This window comes from Apodemus sylvaticus, chromosome 7 (genome assembly GCF_947179515.1).
Source record: "Apodemus sylvaticus chromosome 7, mApoSyl1.1, whole genome shotgun sequence".
NCBI lineage: Eukaryota > Metazoa > Chordata > Mammalia > Rodentia > Muridae > Apodemus > Apodemus sylvaticus.
Window position 1 is genome coordinate 112,711,979 of NC_067478.1, and position 15,749 is coordinate 112,727,727.

The 15,749-nt window shown below is 40.4% G+C and overlaps 1 protein-coding gene and 1 non-coding gene across 21 annotated transcripts in view; one reads left to right on the forward strand and one right to left on the reverse strand.

Annotated features, from left to right (window-relative positions):
- The window catches only part of LOC127689375 (nucleolar and coiled-body phosphoprotein 1-like), a 568,994-nt gene that overhangs the window by 155,762 nt on the left and 397,483 nt on the right, over nt 1-15,749 (reverse strand). The window lies entirely within an intron of this gene.
- LOC127690410 (small nucleolar RNA SNORA17) lies at nt 5,080-5,205 on the forward strand. The gene has a single exon (XR_007979112.1). It is a non-coding gene; the product is annotated as a small nucleolar RNA SNORA17 (small nucleolar RNA).

Genomic DNA, 15,749 nt, shown 5'->3' on the forward strand with positions numbered 1-15,749 from the left:
ACATGTAAGCTTTGTACAGTTGACACAAATTTTAAAAGAAAAGCCAAATATAAGACATGAATCAGTTTTTTACCACACAAGGTCAATGTGAAGGACATATACTTTAATTTGATTTCATTTATAGCAGACTAGAAGGATAGATATATCTCAGTGTGATTTCTGTCCTCCCATACAAAACAGGGGCTTTGTATATGAGATAATTCCTTAACCACATCTACTGGTGGAGATAGAGTGAATCACTGAGTCAAATCTGGGACCGGATACTGCTCTAATTTGTGTCAAAACACTGGTGATTTCAGAATGGACTAATGTGACAGCTACCTGACAGTCACTCCTTGCCCTTCTTCCTTACTATCCCTATAGTTTAGAACAACTTTTTCTGGCTTTGTTTGTCCTCTAATGTATATAGCCTTGCTCTGTTTGTGAGGCTTCTGGATGATATTGAGTTCAACTCTGTCTTTCCTGCTCACAATTGTCATACTGTAGCCAGTCACCAGGAGCCTCTTAGCTTTGTCCACCAGATGAAGGACAAACTGCTAAGATTTGAATATCTTTAGGGTATATTGTGCCTAGGAAGGGTTCTATACTCTATTCTCTTAATGGTCTTATGTGCCCAGTGAGTTTGGTGAGAAAGAGGTAATAAAGAAAGAAAAGAACTCTCTTGAAGGAATGTGGGGGCATGCTAGAGGGTTAAGCTATACTCTATAGACACTGTATTCTCTTATGCAGTATCAGGAATGAGGTAATTAGTGGGAAGAAACCTCCAAGACTCTATGGATAGTCTAGTACAGATCATTGAGCCACTTTGGCACTTGGAAAATAAGGAAATATCTGTATCTGAAGGATAAAGGCAAGGAACTATAAGGAGGAATATTGTGGTGTATGAGGTTGGAGGTGGGGACATGGGGCTCTGGAGGACATACTACATACAAGCAGGAGGCCTAGAGTTTGCAGTGATTAACACAGTGCTAACCCTCCTAATACTGCCTATCACAGTGGAGCCAAAGACAGCTAAACCGTGAGAGGAGGCGGGGGACAATGACACACTTGTGATGAGCAAAGACCTTGAGCATAATGAAGAAGCCTCAGGGGAGATACTTTCAGGAAACAATTCTCTGAGATTATGAACTTATTCCCCTAAAAACGGCAAGACAGGTAAGGCTGTAACAAGTGAAATACACAAATAGTGACAGCACGGAGGACAGACACAGCCCTATGCGCAGAGAGGTCCTGAGAGAACTGATGTCCAAACAACTATTATGGTTCATTAGTCTTGGGAATAGGTGTAATTCACTAGAACGCCCAAACCCATGTTCTGAATGTTGGAGGCTGAACCACGAAATTCCTGAAAGGTAGCCAAGGGTTTGCTAGAGCTAAGATCCCACTTCAATCACTAACTAGGTCAGAGGCTCCAAGATGGATGTCAGAACTCTAGTCCCACATGTCAGTCTGAGGTGAGGAACACAAACTACATAAAGTCATGCCTTAGTTAGATTTTTACTGCTGTGAACAGACACTATGACTCATGCAGGTCTTATAAAGGATAACATTTAATTGGGGCTGGCTTTCAGGTTCAGATATATTCAATCCATTATCATCAAGGTGGGAACATGGCAACATCCAGGCAGGAATGGTGCAGGAGGAGCTGAGAGTTCAATATCTTCATCTGAAGGCTGCTAGCAGAATACTGCTGCCAGGCATTTAGGATGAGGGTCTTAAAGACCACACCCACAGTGACACACCTAGTCCAACAGGCCCACACCTTGTAATAGTGCCATTGCCTGGGCCAAACATGTACAAACCATCACAAGTCATATATTAAGCCCTTGATACAAAGACATGCTATGTAGACAGAATGAAAAGTCATTGTGACTGTTGAGATACTCTGCCATGTTGAGTGCATGTAAAGCAGTGCTTCACAGGGAAGAGAGGAAGTGCTGCTACAAGACCCAAAGAACAGGGAGAGGACATGCTGCTCCTGCAGCATTGGGCCCACACTGTAAGATATTTACCTACAGGTTCTTGAGAGCAAAGAAATTGTTTTCTATCAGAAAAACTCACTCTGATACAGGCTAATACTCAAAAGTGAAAACAACACTTTGTCGCCTCCATGATGCTTCACCACAGCTGTCAACTAACAAGATCTCAGTTCTCCAGGTATGACACTGTTGTTTGAATAGATTAAGGCATCTTGGGAAGACCTGTTTCCTGTAGATACAATCATTCTCTTGGATGGGATCCTAGGCCATATCAGAGGAAGAAAACTCAGCAGAGGACAGTCATTCATTTTTCTTTGCTTCTAGGCTTTGGCTGCAATATCACTTTCCCTTCAGTTTCTGCCTCTATCTGCTACTTATTGATTATGGGCTCCAAATTCAATGTCCCTGGCAATGTCAACCTTTTGTTGCTAAAGATGTGTCTTTTGCCATGAAGAGATACCACAACCATGGCAACTCTTATAAAGCAAAACATTTAATTAGGGCTGGCTTGCACAGTGTAAGAAGTTTAGTCCCCTATCATCATGACAGGAAAAATGGCAGAATGCAGGAAGACATGGTGCTGGAGAAGGAGCTGAGATTTCTATGGCAGGCAGCAAGTGGGAAAGGAGTGACACACTAGGTCTAGCTTGAGCATCTGAGACCTCAAGTCCCACTTCTACATTGTTATACTTCCTCCGCAATCCCACACCTACTCTAACAAGGCCACACCTCATAATAATACCCCTCCCTGTGGGCCATGTACTCAATCACAAGATTCTATGAGGCCATTCCTATTCAGACCACTGCAGGATGTTTTGTGTCACAGTACTTTATCACAACGTCTGGGAAAGCAAACCCAACCAATTTTCCAAGAAGAGTTATAACAAGAGTCATAAACTAGGGTGTTAGCAGTGACAGAGGAAGGATGGTCTAAGTGTTCTGGGAAATGTAGCCTTGAAATAACAGAGCCAGAAGCAAAGCACACTCAACTTTGCCACTGCTAACTATTATACATTTGAAAGAGAAAATGCACAGAAACATCACATATTTCTTTGTCTTAAATGATCTTTCCTACTCCCTTAGTCTCCCAAGCACAAGTTGTAAGATGACTGCTCCTAGGGCTTTCTGTTTCTCAATGGGCCTGCTTAGGAATGCCTTAATCTAATTCAAGTTTCATCCTCAATCTTGAGACCTTCCACATCTGTGTTATGCATGTCTGGGACAATGTGACTGACATGTGGCTCAGTCATTCATGCCTACCACAGGTGAAAACAAGAGTACTCATATAAAGTCTCAACTTTCCTCCAGTTTACCATTAGTTAACGAAAAGCAAAGACGCCAGTTAACTGTATCTTTAAATTTCTACTGATAAACTAGATAAATTAAGATATCCATACATTAAAAACTACAGCAAAACTTCAACATTGATTTATGTAATTGAACGGAATTAATGTTTTCCCACAGTACCTTCTGTTGTAGCGTGTGTTGTTTCTCGGGAGGTACCTGGGAGGACTTGAGGTCTTTCCACTTCAAGGGGGGCCACAGTTCGCTTTCGAGAAAATTTCCTTAAGATTGCCAATACTGGGAATGCATTGAGAGGTAGATTTATGTCAGCTTCACGATAGACAGAGGAAACTGATAATAGTTGAGGGTTTGTACATATGATCATATTTCTTTTTAAGTAAGTCACTGTAATTAGAATGGTGCTGCAGGAAGATCATTGAGTGTAGTGTACAAATAATTATACATAAGGTGACGATGTAGATAACGTCTACTATGTAACTCGTGATGATGTAGGTAAATTAATTCAGGAGGGACAACTGAGAAAGAGGCACAACATGAATATTTATGTTGGTATGGTGCCAGATAGGCAGCATTCAAATCCCATTTAGAGCATCATGACACAGAGACATTGCTGTGATTACATTGTTGCACCAGTAAATGACCACAGGAAACTTATTGGTGTACAGGATAGGTATATAATGTCAAATCATAACAAAAAGCACATGACTGCACAAGTGCACTGTGGTGTTGTGAAATGTGAGGAAAGTTCCACTAGAAAGGATGCAAGAAAACCTGAGCAAAAATTGACTGTTATATAGGATGGCGCCCACTGGTTGTTTGCTTTTATTTATTTATTTATTTATTTATTTATTTATTTATTTTGCCTATCCAGAATATTTTACAGTTTATGCAGAATATATTATATCACTTTAAGTGAGTTTGGAAGGTAAGAAGAATACATTTCCTCTAGTTTTTTATCCCTGGGTTCTATATTAGTTATATCCATGATGCCCTGGCCAAACACCCTGACAAAAAGAACCAAAAAAAAAAAAAAAACAGATGCATTGCCTTTGATCTCTGACTCAATATATGAATTTCTAAGGTATAGAAGGTCTCTGGAGAGTAAATAGAAGAGGTCATTTCTCCAGTGTCTTCAGACTGTCAGGTTCCTTTCATCCAGTGATTCTGATCAAGTACCCACACTGAGAGGCAACACATGCTTCCAGTCTTCTGTGATGACTCAGACTCCAAGTCATTCTGAATCAAGTTGTCATGTGAGGAAAGTTGGCCAACCTTTTATAAACCCTCCACATGAATTGACGTGAGACATCTACATGGCTACACAGGGGATGAGTGTGCACTGGGTCTGCTTCTTGTTTCCTCATCAATTTTTAAATAAAATCTTGTCTTAATTCTTTGAGAACTCCATACAATGTATTTTGATCCTATTCATTCCCGCCCAACACCCTAACTCGTCCTGGCTCCATTCCTATCTCTCCACTCTTTGCCAACTTCAGATCCTTTTCATTTTATCGTAATAACCCACCAAGTTCAATTAGGGCTGATCATATATTCATGGGCATGTGTCTATCCTAGAATTTGATCAACCAGCCAAGGGCAAGATTAGTTTCTACAAATTCCCCTTCGTTCAATAGTCCTCTTGGGGCCATTTTATTTATTGTTGTTATTATTTTTGTTGTTGTTGTTGTTGTTGTTATTATTATTATCTTAGCCATTTCTATTGGTGATGATGATGATGACAATGATGAAAAAGTCTCTAGCCTCGTCTGGATTAAATTTCACTATGAGAAAAAGAAGAGGGAGGCATTGCAGATGCGACTGCTATGTCACTTGTGTGTCAGTGGGGGGCAGAAAAGAGAGAAGCTATGTCTATACTTGGTTGTGATCTGAGAACATTTGAATGATTAGTAATCTTAACATTTACTGAAAACAGTGAGCCTGAGAGGAGCATGAGTCTAGTGCCCAGCACCAATGCTCAGGATCAGACAGACTCTGAGAACAGAGAACAAGCTAGGGACTAACAGAGCTCTATGTGGGAAGGCCGGCCTGGGCAGGAGGCGGTTGGAGACAGATGACCTTCATATGTGGCCAGTCATGCAGATGGGCACGAAGAGTGCCTGTGATGAGCCCCAGGCCAGTGCCATGGAGCCTGGCACGGAGCTAATCTGAGATGACCACCAGTCATGTACTGGGTAGGCTTTGGAGGTCGGACCACACTCAAGATGGCCCCTGCCCAATGCCATAATACACAAGTGGGACATAGACTCCAGGGACCACTCCTGAAACGACTGCAGACACTCAGAGAAACTGGACTCCACTAAGAGGAGCAAGTAAGTGGTGGGAAAAGTGAAGAGAAAGAGAAACAGAAGGATGTGAGTACAAGGAAGAAAGGAAGAACTGGAGCCTCCAGGGTAGTGACGAACAGCCTGATGTGAGCAGTTGGTGAGGCCATCTGTGAACATTGTGGGATCCTGGTCTGTGATGCCACCTTGTCCTGCAGCATCAGGAACCTGTTACCGCCAAAGGCCAGGCAAATGACTCTGGTGTGGGCTACTGCCTGTGGACATGTTGATGGCTGAAGGCTGAGTGAGCCAGTCCTGAGGACAGGAGCATTGGAGAGCTAGATCAACACATCTGCCATATAGTGGTGTGGATGAGGGAGAGATACAGTCTGACCCTCTCGCTCCTTACCATCTATGGCAGGATGGAGAACTGGCCAAGTGGCCATGAAAGCAGGAGAGCTATCCCTGCCCCTCATTTGCTGCAGCACTCGGGAGAGCAGATCCTGTACCTTGCCTGGAGAGCACAGCAGAGCTGGCCCTGCATGAGGGGCTTGCAGGTAAGCCAGCCCAGCAGGTGTGAATGCAGGAGAGCCAGGCCTGCTTTCTTATCTGCTGGGTTTGCCACCCTCACCTCTCTGTTCCTTTGTCATTTATAGCAGATGAGAGAGCTGCTCCCAACTCAGGTCATAAGAGTGGGAGAACTGATCATGTCCCACACTAAATGCAACACTGGGAAGTGGGAGTTTTTCACCCTGCCTGAGCAGCAGGATAGAGCTAGCCCTCATTACAGGGGTTGCTAGTGAGCTGGCCATGGATGTGTGAGAGTAGGGGATCTGGAAAGCTGGCCAACATAGATACCTGTCAGGCCTCCAGTACTTTGAATTGGCTCAACCCAACATCTAACCCATTGATCAACTGCTGAAGAAGTACATAAAGGGGCTGGTTCTATAGATACAAAACATCAGGAACTCCATGCAACAGGGCAACCACAGGGTATTCCAGAAGATATCCAGCATTAGAACCTCAGATAGAGCATCAGAAGCCAGGAGACTGCTCCAGATCAACAAGGCATTACAATGATTATTTGTAAGCAAAGATGTATAGACAAAAGGGTATATAGTGGGACACACTGTGACATACTACAGCTTCCACAGTATTATTTCCATGTTGGTAGATTGTAGCAAGGGTGGAGGGAAGGTGCAAGGAGAGAAGGAGAGAAGTGGGATTGGGGTGTATAACATGAAATGCACAAAAAAACAATAACAAAACTAAAAAAAAAAACCAAGGAAGATCTTGTACTTTGACTTTTCTGAAACCAAAACTCTAAATCCGGATTGCATACTGTGCAATCATGGGCATCCTATATGGGATCCTTGGGATGAAACACACGGTTTTGGATCTGATAGGTATAAACTAAGCCAGTGAAGCTACATGTTCTAACTCATAATTGTTTCACTAAATACATCACTTCACTGGTGAAAGCCTGATCATGCAGACACACAAATGTGGACAAGAAAATGTCTGGTGATACTCTTCTCTGACGACTATGTAAAGCCATTGAGAGGAAAATAGAAAAGGCAACATGGAATTTAACTACCCATGACAAAGGATCCTTGATGTGCAGAGTCTAGCTGCCCTTTAAATGTATATTGCTGGATGCTTATATAGGACCTTCACAAAGTCAAGGAAGACAATATTGTGGCTTGAAGAGACGAGGTTCAGAAACCCTTCTCATACCTATTTAAGAAGTTATTACTTTATGTTTTTGGTCTAAGAGAGGTACAGTTTTAATTAAAGATTTTGCCCCTAGAATGTTCACCCAAGCGTCAGTGGAAGCCCCTGCACATGTTTTGCATAAATTAGACTAGAAAGTTTTTAAGTATACGTATTTAAGAAACACTGAAAAGGGAGAGTGATTATGTGAGCAGAGTTGTAAGGGATAAATATGACCAAACACATTGCATAAACTTATCAAAAATACTAAAATTATACTAACAACAAAATACAAAATAACAATGAAATGCATTGCTGGAATGATGGTCCAGCATGGAGCAAGCAAATGAAGACCGGAGTTCTCAGTGGACAGTGTGGCTCTTTGTGCCCATGCTGATGTTATCTAGTCTGCCAAGGCTTTTCTCCAGATCTTACTGGAGAGAGCCATGCTATGAGAAACACAGTTTTGGGGGCATATTAACCCCTGCTTTCCATGTACTGAATTTAATTTTCAGGCTCAGTCGCCTGAAAAGTGGCATGTGCTTCTCTACGTTTCAGAGTTGTGAGTATCTGCTGCCGGCTGACTGACACATTCCCATGCACTCTGACCTCTGCAGCAACCAGGCTAGTGTTTGAGATCCCTATCAGTTTGCCTTATGGCAGGCAGATGCCAGAAGATATAACTTTTCTATAGAGAATATTGTGCCCTTGATGAGGTAAGAAGTGTCTCTTGAGAGGAACAGCTAAGGCGTCTCATAATTACCTCTAAACTCTAGATCATTCATCTATGAAGGAATACAAGCATATAGCCTGGTCTTGCATGGCCCTGGTGTAGTTTGAATACATTTTTTAGATGACTGTATTAGGATTTCTTAATTTATAACCTTTCTACTAGAATGTCTTTTGGATAATTGGGATCTTTTTCTTGGTAAAAAAGATTTGGACATGCCTTCGTGAACAAAATCTCCTTTTAACTAAAGGAATCACGGCTGAACACAGTCACATGGCCATTGTTTGGGCTTGGAAATTGTGCTTTCTTTAAAAAAAATGCAACAACAACAACAACAAAAACAGCATCAGTAAGTACCTGAGATCATAGTTGTCCATCACACAAAATACAAAGTATTACACAATTAACATCTGAAACATATCTTAGAGGGTTAATCCATAATACATACCAGATCTGCGATTTCTAGATCTTTCCTGCAATTGAAAGGAAATACAATATTTTAAACGTTAGATCATATTGAGTAATATCTGCTAAGGTCTTTGGGCCTTCCTCTGACATATTCTAGTTGCAGTCAAGATAGAAAAGAGCAGTCAAGTGGAGACCATATTAATGGATCCATTATTCAGTGATGTAACAGAATATCTGAGCTTTGTACTTCATGAAAAAGACAATTTCACACTTTTTGTCTTAATATTTTTTATTACATTCAACACGATATATATTCTTATACCAATAATAAAAAATGATGGACATGTTATTAAATGAACATAAAAGGATAACATCTTTTTGTTTATTTTTAGTAGAACGTAAAATCTTGGCTCTTACTGTAGGACAAACCCAAAGTAAGAACCATTTTTAGACTGCTCAATGTAATAAGGCTGCAATTCAATATCCCTCAAGTCTCCAAAGAATTCTGCTTCCACAGTAGCTAGGCTAAGAGTTGGAGGTTCTGCTGCACCAAGGAATGAATTGTAGGCACAATTGTTTGAATACAGATTTCCTGCTTTGACCATAGCCAAAGCTATTTGACTTGAGTGATTGTCATCATTCTCTTCCCATAGGGAACAGGTTACATTCATTTAAGAAATGGTGCTTTCACGTGTTTTTTTGTTTTTTTTTGTTTGTTTGTTTGTTTTTGTTTTGTTTTTGGTTTGAAGGCAGATCAGGCAAAGCTGGCTGGCCTCTATGGAAGATTCTCAAACCTAGATTGCATACCACCTGTGAAATCCTGTATTTGTCATTCAGATGTTTTGTGTTTCTGTGGTCTATCATAGTTATACTTTGAGAGTAAGCCCTGATGTTTGATGTGTTGAAAGAAAGCTCTTGTGTCCAGTGTGTGCATATTCAATGCTCAGCTAGTGAGACCTTTAAAATATGAGAAGCTTTAAAATGGCATATACCTGATCAGTGACATGATTCCATTGTGATCCCACTGAACCATAAGGGGACCACTGAAGTAAGTTTTCTGCATGAGAGCAAGGAAAAGCCTTCTTACCATTTTCACTGGTGCTTTATCCTTATCCATTGGTAAGGTTGCACTGTCCTGACATTCTGGTACTGGGGGGACTTCTTCTTCCAGATTCACTAGGGAGACAAGAAGTGACTGTCAGCTCACAGTATTGCTTATTGTTTACACTGGGCTTTACTTGATGTAGGTAAAAGTGTATGAATCTAGTTCATGTAACTAAACCTGATGAACAAGATGGTTGTGCTGCTGCTGGACTGTTTTCTCATAAGGCAAACTGAACAGAGGGAAGACCTACAGACAAACTAGGATGTACCTGTCCGTGTGGAAAAGGTTTGATTCAGATGTCATACTAAGATTCAACTGCCTTTCAAGTCATATTATATCTGAGAAGGGTTCTGTTCATTTCTCTCCCAGTGATCTTTACAGTCTCATGAGCTTTGTGAGGGAGAAATGTTTAGTGAATACAGAAAGACCAAGTATACCCAGGGCTCATGAGGGGACATGGCTGAGGTTAGGCCACACTGTGTGGGCAATGTGTTCTAGTATGTTGCATCAACAATAAGGTAGCAGGTGGAAGGGATCACAGGATAACATGGCAATTACTAAAAGGAGGGCATGGCTAGAGAAGGACAGAGACAAGAAGTACTATGAGAAGCCAGGCACTGTGTTGGTACATGCCTTTAATCCCAGCACTTGGGAGACAGAGGCCGGCAGACTTTTGAGTTAGAATCCAGACTGGTCTACAGAGTGAGTTCCAGGATAGCCTGTGTTATACAGAGAAACCCTGTCTTGAAAAGCCAAAATAAAAACCAAAAAAGAATAATAAGATGATGATGAAGAAGAAGAAGAAGAAGAAGAAGAAGAAGAAGAAGAAGAAGAAGAAGAAGAAGAAGAAGAAGAAGAAGAAGAGAAGAAGAGAAGAAGGAGGACGAGGAGGATGAAGAGGAGGACGAGGAGGAGCATGTCTGTGGGACATTATCTTGAGGTGATAAGCTGTAGCAAACTGTGCCACTGTTAGTGACACTGTTCTAAAGAACAAGAAGGTGAGCTGGACACAAGCACTCCACTTCTTTCCTTCAATCCATTGCATTGGATCTCTGCCTGAAACTCCTACATCTACAGCTCTCAGCGAATATCACTCCATACTCAAGCTATTGTGGTGAAACAGACATTCCTTTTCACTACAATCTGGGAAAGTACCTTGGATACAGCTTCCTTGGAGAGCTACTAACCACAGTTGCAGGCTTGGACATTTGTTAATAACTCACATAGACTGAAAAGTGTTAAGAGGAAAAGTCTGCCTTCAGATGACAGAGCCACAAGCAAAGAATACACAAGCTAACAGGGATCACCATGATGCCTTTGAAAGAAAAGAAAAAAAAACTCAGAGAACCCTCCAGCCTCTCCCGCCATTTCCTTGTTTCTACTGTTCTTTCCCACTGTGTAACACACCAGTCCAGTGACCCACTCCCAATTGGTCAGAGCAGAAATTCTGTGATCTAATCCAAAGTCTATCTTCACATTTGACACTTTTGATAATCAAAGGGTCACTCTTGAGACAGTTGACATTAAATCCTTTCACATTACAGGTGTCTAGGAACAGGTGATAGAGAGGGTGGCTCACCTGTTCCTTCCTGCAGCAGGTAATGTGACAGTGATGCAGACAGGACTGAGCTCACTTTTCCTCTCTTTCTCATTACTCAATGAGAACAAACAGTGAGTCTAATATCCATTTTAAAATTCTGTGGTTGAATTTCAAATAAGGATGTATACAAATTAACAGTATCTACATAAAAATACTAATAATATATTCATAGTTTTACATGTATCACAACAGTATCCTCTGCCACTATGAAACATGATCCATCCTTTTCATTTCCACAGTACCTTCTCTTTTATTTTTTGTTTTTTCTGTGCAAGTTTCATCAATGAAGTTACTTCCTTCAACATCATCTGTCAGGGGAAGAGTCCCCTTCCGACAGAGCTTCTTCAAGGTATTTGATCCTAGGGATATATACACAACAAAGACAATTATGTCAGCTTCATGACAGAAAAACAGAGGAAATCAGGAATGGTTTTGTGTTTGCACATTCTACTTTGTGACCATTCTCCAGGCAACATCATCAGAGCTACTCATCAGAGAGTAATTTGAGAAGATCACAAAGTGCACTATACACAGCAGCATGAATTACACTTCATGTCCATGTGACAATGTACAGAGAAGAGAACAAGGACTCTCTCATGTTGCTAAACAGCATCAAAATCCCTCTTAGATCAACATAAACCAAACCACACAGTCTTACACTCCTATGTGGTTTCACTAGGATGCTTAATATTTGACTCCCTATGAGACTTCATTGCAAAAGATTTGTGCAAAGGCATATAAAATAAATATAATATACTATAGAGTGTAATTTATGTCGTATATTTAATTCATATATACGGTATAATATATAGTATTTTTATTTATATATAGTATAATATATAATGTAATTTACGGTCTCTCTTACTTCTGAGTTGTGTTTACTATGATGGTATGCACTAAACACCCTATGACTATTCTTAATTAAAAAGATATGGACATACAAGTGCATATTGCTGTGTGGTGTCTGTTAAATGATGGAAGAGTCAGCTACATATGAATGCATCTAGGTAGAATGAGGTTTCAGTTGGTGACACATGGGCAACAGAGAATGTATATATTCTTACTGTTTACCAAAGAAGCTGTAGGAGGGTTCTCACTTAATAGAAATATGTAGTGTTCCTCTCAGAACTTCAACCTGACTGGTGACTCTCAGTGATCAGAAGACTACATAGAGATAATTTCTAAAAATGCTCAGTTTGAAAGTTACTCAAAACCAAGGTGTCACATTATGGTTGGGCTGAATAAAAACTTCCTTTCAAGCAGCCAAACCTGGACATGTCCTCATCATGAACTGACAAGAAGAGCAGCCTTGTGTATTGCTAATATAATAAGCAGTGTGTTCACATCACTTTGTAGGTAACATCCTCATTGACTCTCTTGCCTGGTCTTTCTCAGTTCCTGCTTAGATATGGGTACTGATTCCAGGCCTGTGGGAGTGCACAATGCCTGGTCATGCCTCCCTCACCAGTCTTACCATCTCGTTATAGTTTTAAAAATTGTTTTCAAGAGAGGTCTCTATTCTAGTCTAGAATGTAATTCACTCTACAGAAAAGAATGACCTTGAACTTATGTTTCCCCTTCCTTCACTTCTCTAGGATAAACATTAATAGGATGGAGCCATCTTGGGCACATTTTATACAGAACAAGGATACAAACTTTGGGTCCTGGATATGCTAAACGTGTACTGAGAAAACTGGGATGAAGTCCAATATAATATTACATTATATTAATATAATTGCTCCTTTTAATAAAACTACAGCATACTGAAGTATTGAAACTGTAGTTGTACTATGCAGTAAACACTTGAAATAATAATAGGGTATGTGATTCATTGCAGAAAATATGTATCTACTCCATATTAACACTCAGAATTTGGCCACTGACCGCCACTCGGAGATAAAACTCCTAGAGCATAGAGTTTTGACATTTAAAGGTATATTCCCTTTGGATGTGTCAGTGTATACCTTAATAAATAACAGCAGTCTATAGGCTCAGGAAGGTGGAGCTATGTGAGATCTGGGCCAGAAAGAAGTTACACACACACACATCTCAAAAATAAAACAAAATCCCTAAAATTCACCAAATTCCCTAAAGAATGAGATAGCACTAACTAATATCTAAGTTGTGAATAGAGGACTTACTTGACCATGTGCCTAAATTGTGTTGCCCTTTCTCCATGCTAATAAAGTCCACCCACTTAACCCTTCTGTAGACTTCATTACAATGAACCATGGGAAAGCCAGTTGGGACACATCCATTCAACATTCCTGTTCTCCTGGACTGGGTTACATTTTTAGGACCTGCCACCTGAAAATGAGTATGTGTGCTTCTATGCCTTTTACAAATGACTATCTGCTGAATGGGAAATGATACAATCTAGGAATTCTACCCATTCTCGCGGTCATGATAGTGTTTGAGATCCTAATAGATTTGATATCTTACAGGCAGATCCTAAAAACTGTAACTTTTCCATAGGGATTATTGTACCCTGGTGAATTCAATGACCACAGATACATAGGTAAGTTTTTAGATCACAGTGTTGCATCAGATAAAACATAGTGTTTACAACAATTCTTATCTTAGTAATTCCAAAATACATACTCTTTCCATTTTTTTTAGGAGCCACCTGTAATGGAGAGGGGAAAAATACTTTATATTCCATAATCAAGCAGGGTAATATATAAAATTGGTTTTGATTGATCCATTTATGTACTATAGTTGCAGCAAGGATGAAAAATTGCAGTTGAGTGATAACTATATTGATGGATACGTTATTTGATGATGCCACAAATTATTTGGGGCTCAGTTCTTGTGACAAAAACTAGTATCTTTCATACTTTTTCTGATTCATAAGTAGATCAAACAAACCTGTCCGGCCTCTAGAGGGTCCCAAAATCTACACCACATATGAAAACAGGTATTTTTCACTAATACATATTCTATTTCTAGGGCACATGGTTTAGAACTAATTGGAGTATATGACTTAAAGTTTGGTGCATTAGAAGCTTACTGTGTCTAGCATGTGGATGTTGGGTGTTCAGTTGGCTGTTCTTTAAACCATGAGGACTAGTGTAAACTGGAGAAACCCACTTGACAGGGATTAGTTTCATAAATCCGGACATAATGTTGCACCACATTGTGATGTAATGAATTATTGAATTGAGACCAAGTTAGTACAGTTCCTACATTCCATCCTCTTCCTAAGTAAAAGCTCTAATACCTATGATATCTCTGACTATGTCATGACTCAAATGTGATACCTACTGAAACTTAATGGAATCACTGAGATAGCCTTTCTACCTTAGAGAAACGAAAGCCCCTCTTACCTTAACCCTCCTCAGTGGTGACTTTTCCTCATCTTCTTCTGAACTTACACTGTCAGCTCGTTTAGCTGACACTAGGGGAACAGAGAGAATAACAGTCAGCTGATGGTGCTTCTCATTACTTACACTGCACTTTACTTGATGCAGATTAAAGTGCATGGACTTAGTATATGTAATTAAATGTAGTAAATGAGATGGTCGCAATAAAGCTGGAATGTTTTCTGGGAAGGTAAATAGAGAAAAAGAAAGGATTTGGAGAGAAATTGTGGGAAACGAGCAAAAGAAACTTGCCCCAAGTACTGCCATGTTGTTTCAGAACATAAAGCTTTTTCTTAATCACAGCTCCCTTTATTCATCCTTTGTTCTCCAGAACATAATGGTTGTTTCTAACTACAGAATAACAAGTGGATTTGATTGGTCAGGACTGTAGAACCTACAGACTATATCAGTTTGCATAGGTCAACCTCATAAAGGAAAGCCTTTGTCCTTAAATCCTATTGGAGGAAAAATGTAAGCCTTTATCCTTAAATCCTTATTGGAGGAAAAATGTAATGATAACTTGGCACAGATGCTTTGGAAACTGAAATACTCTAATACTTTGGATCAAGATCATGGTTCAGCTCCCATGTCTGTTCTCTGTTCCTGATTGATCAGTAGCAGCTTGATTGAAATATATATTTGTCATGTGCATTGACCTGGATTCTGACTTATATTGAATCTATACAGACTGTATTACATTTGGTACATTGGCCAGGAATCCATTCACACCACACAGGTCCTTGGTTTGCAATCATTCACATTTGGGGGACTTCATTTTTGGAGTCACAAACCTCTAGAAGGTAGCTATCTGGGACCCAAGAAAGAAGAAACTAGACACAGTATTGTGTGTATCAGAGGAGGACAGGAGACATCCTATTTCCTCTCTGGTGCCCGTTGGCGACCACCTGATTCTAGTTCTGGGTACTGCTGGTGGCATGTCCGTGCCCCATTGTGGGGACATCTAGAATCTCTTCCATCTCATCCCCAGTTCTGATTGTGCTTAGTGTGGCAGTCTGTCTCTGTCTGTCTGTCTGTGTCTGTACTTTGATGTAGTCACTTCATTGTGACTCTCTGTTTCATATTTGGAGAAACTGGCCAAGCTTCATCTTCTAAACATTCACCCCATGATTTAGTATTAACTTGTTTGAGGATTTCCAGGGAAAATAGTAACTGAATTGAGAACAAAAACTGAAAATGTGGCATAGCCCTTTGAGCACTGTCCTTTGAGCACTGCCCTTTGAGCACTGCCCCCTTGGCCAGGAGCC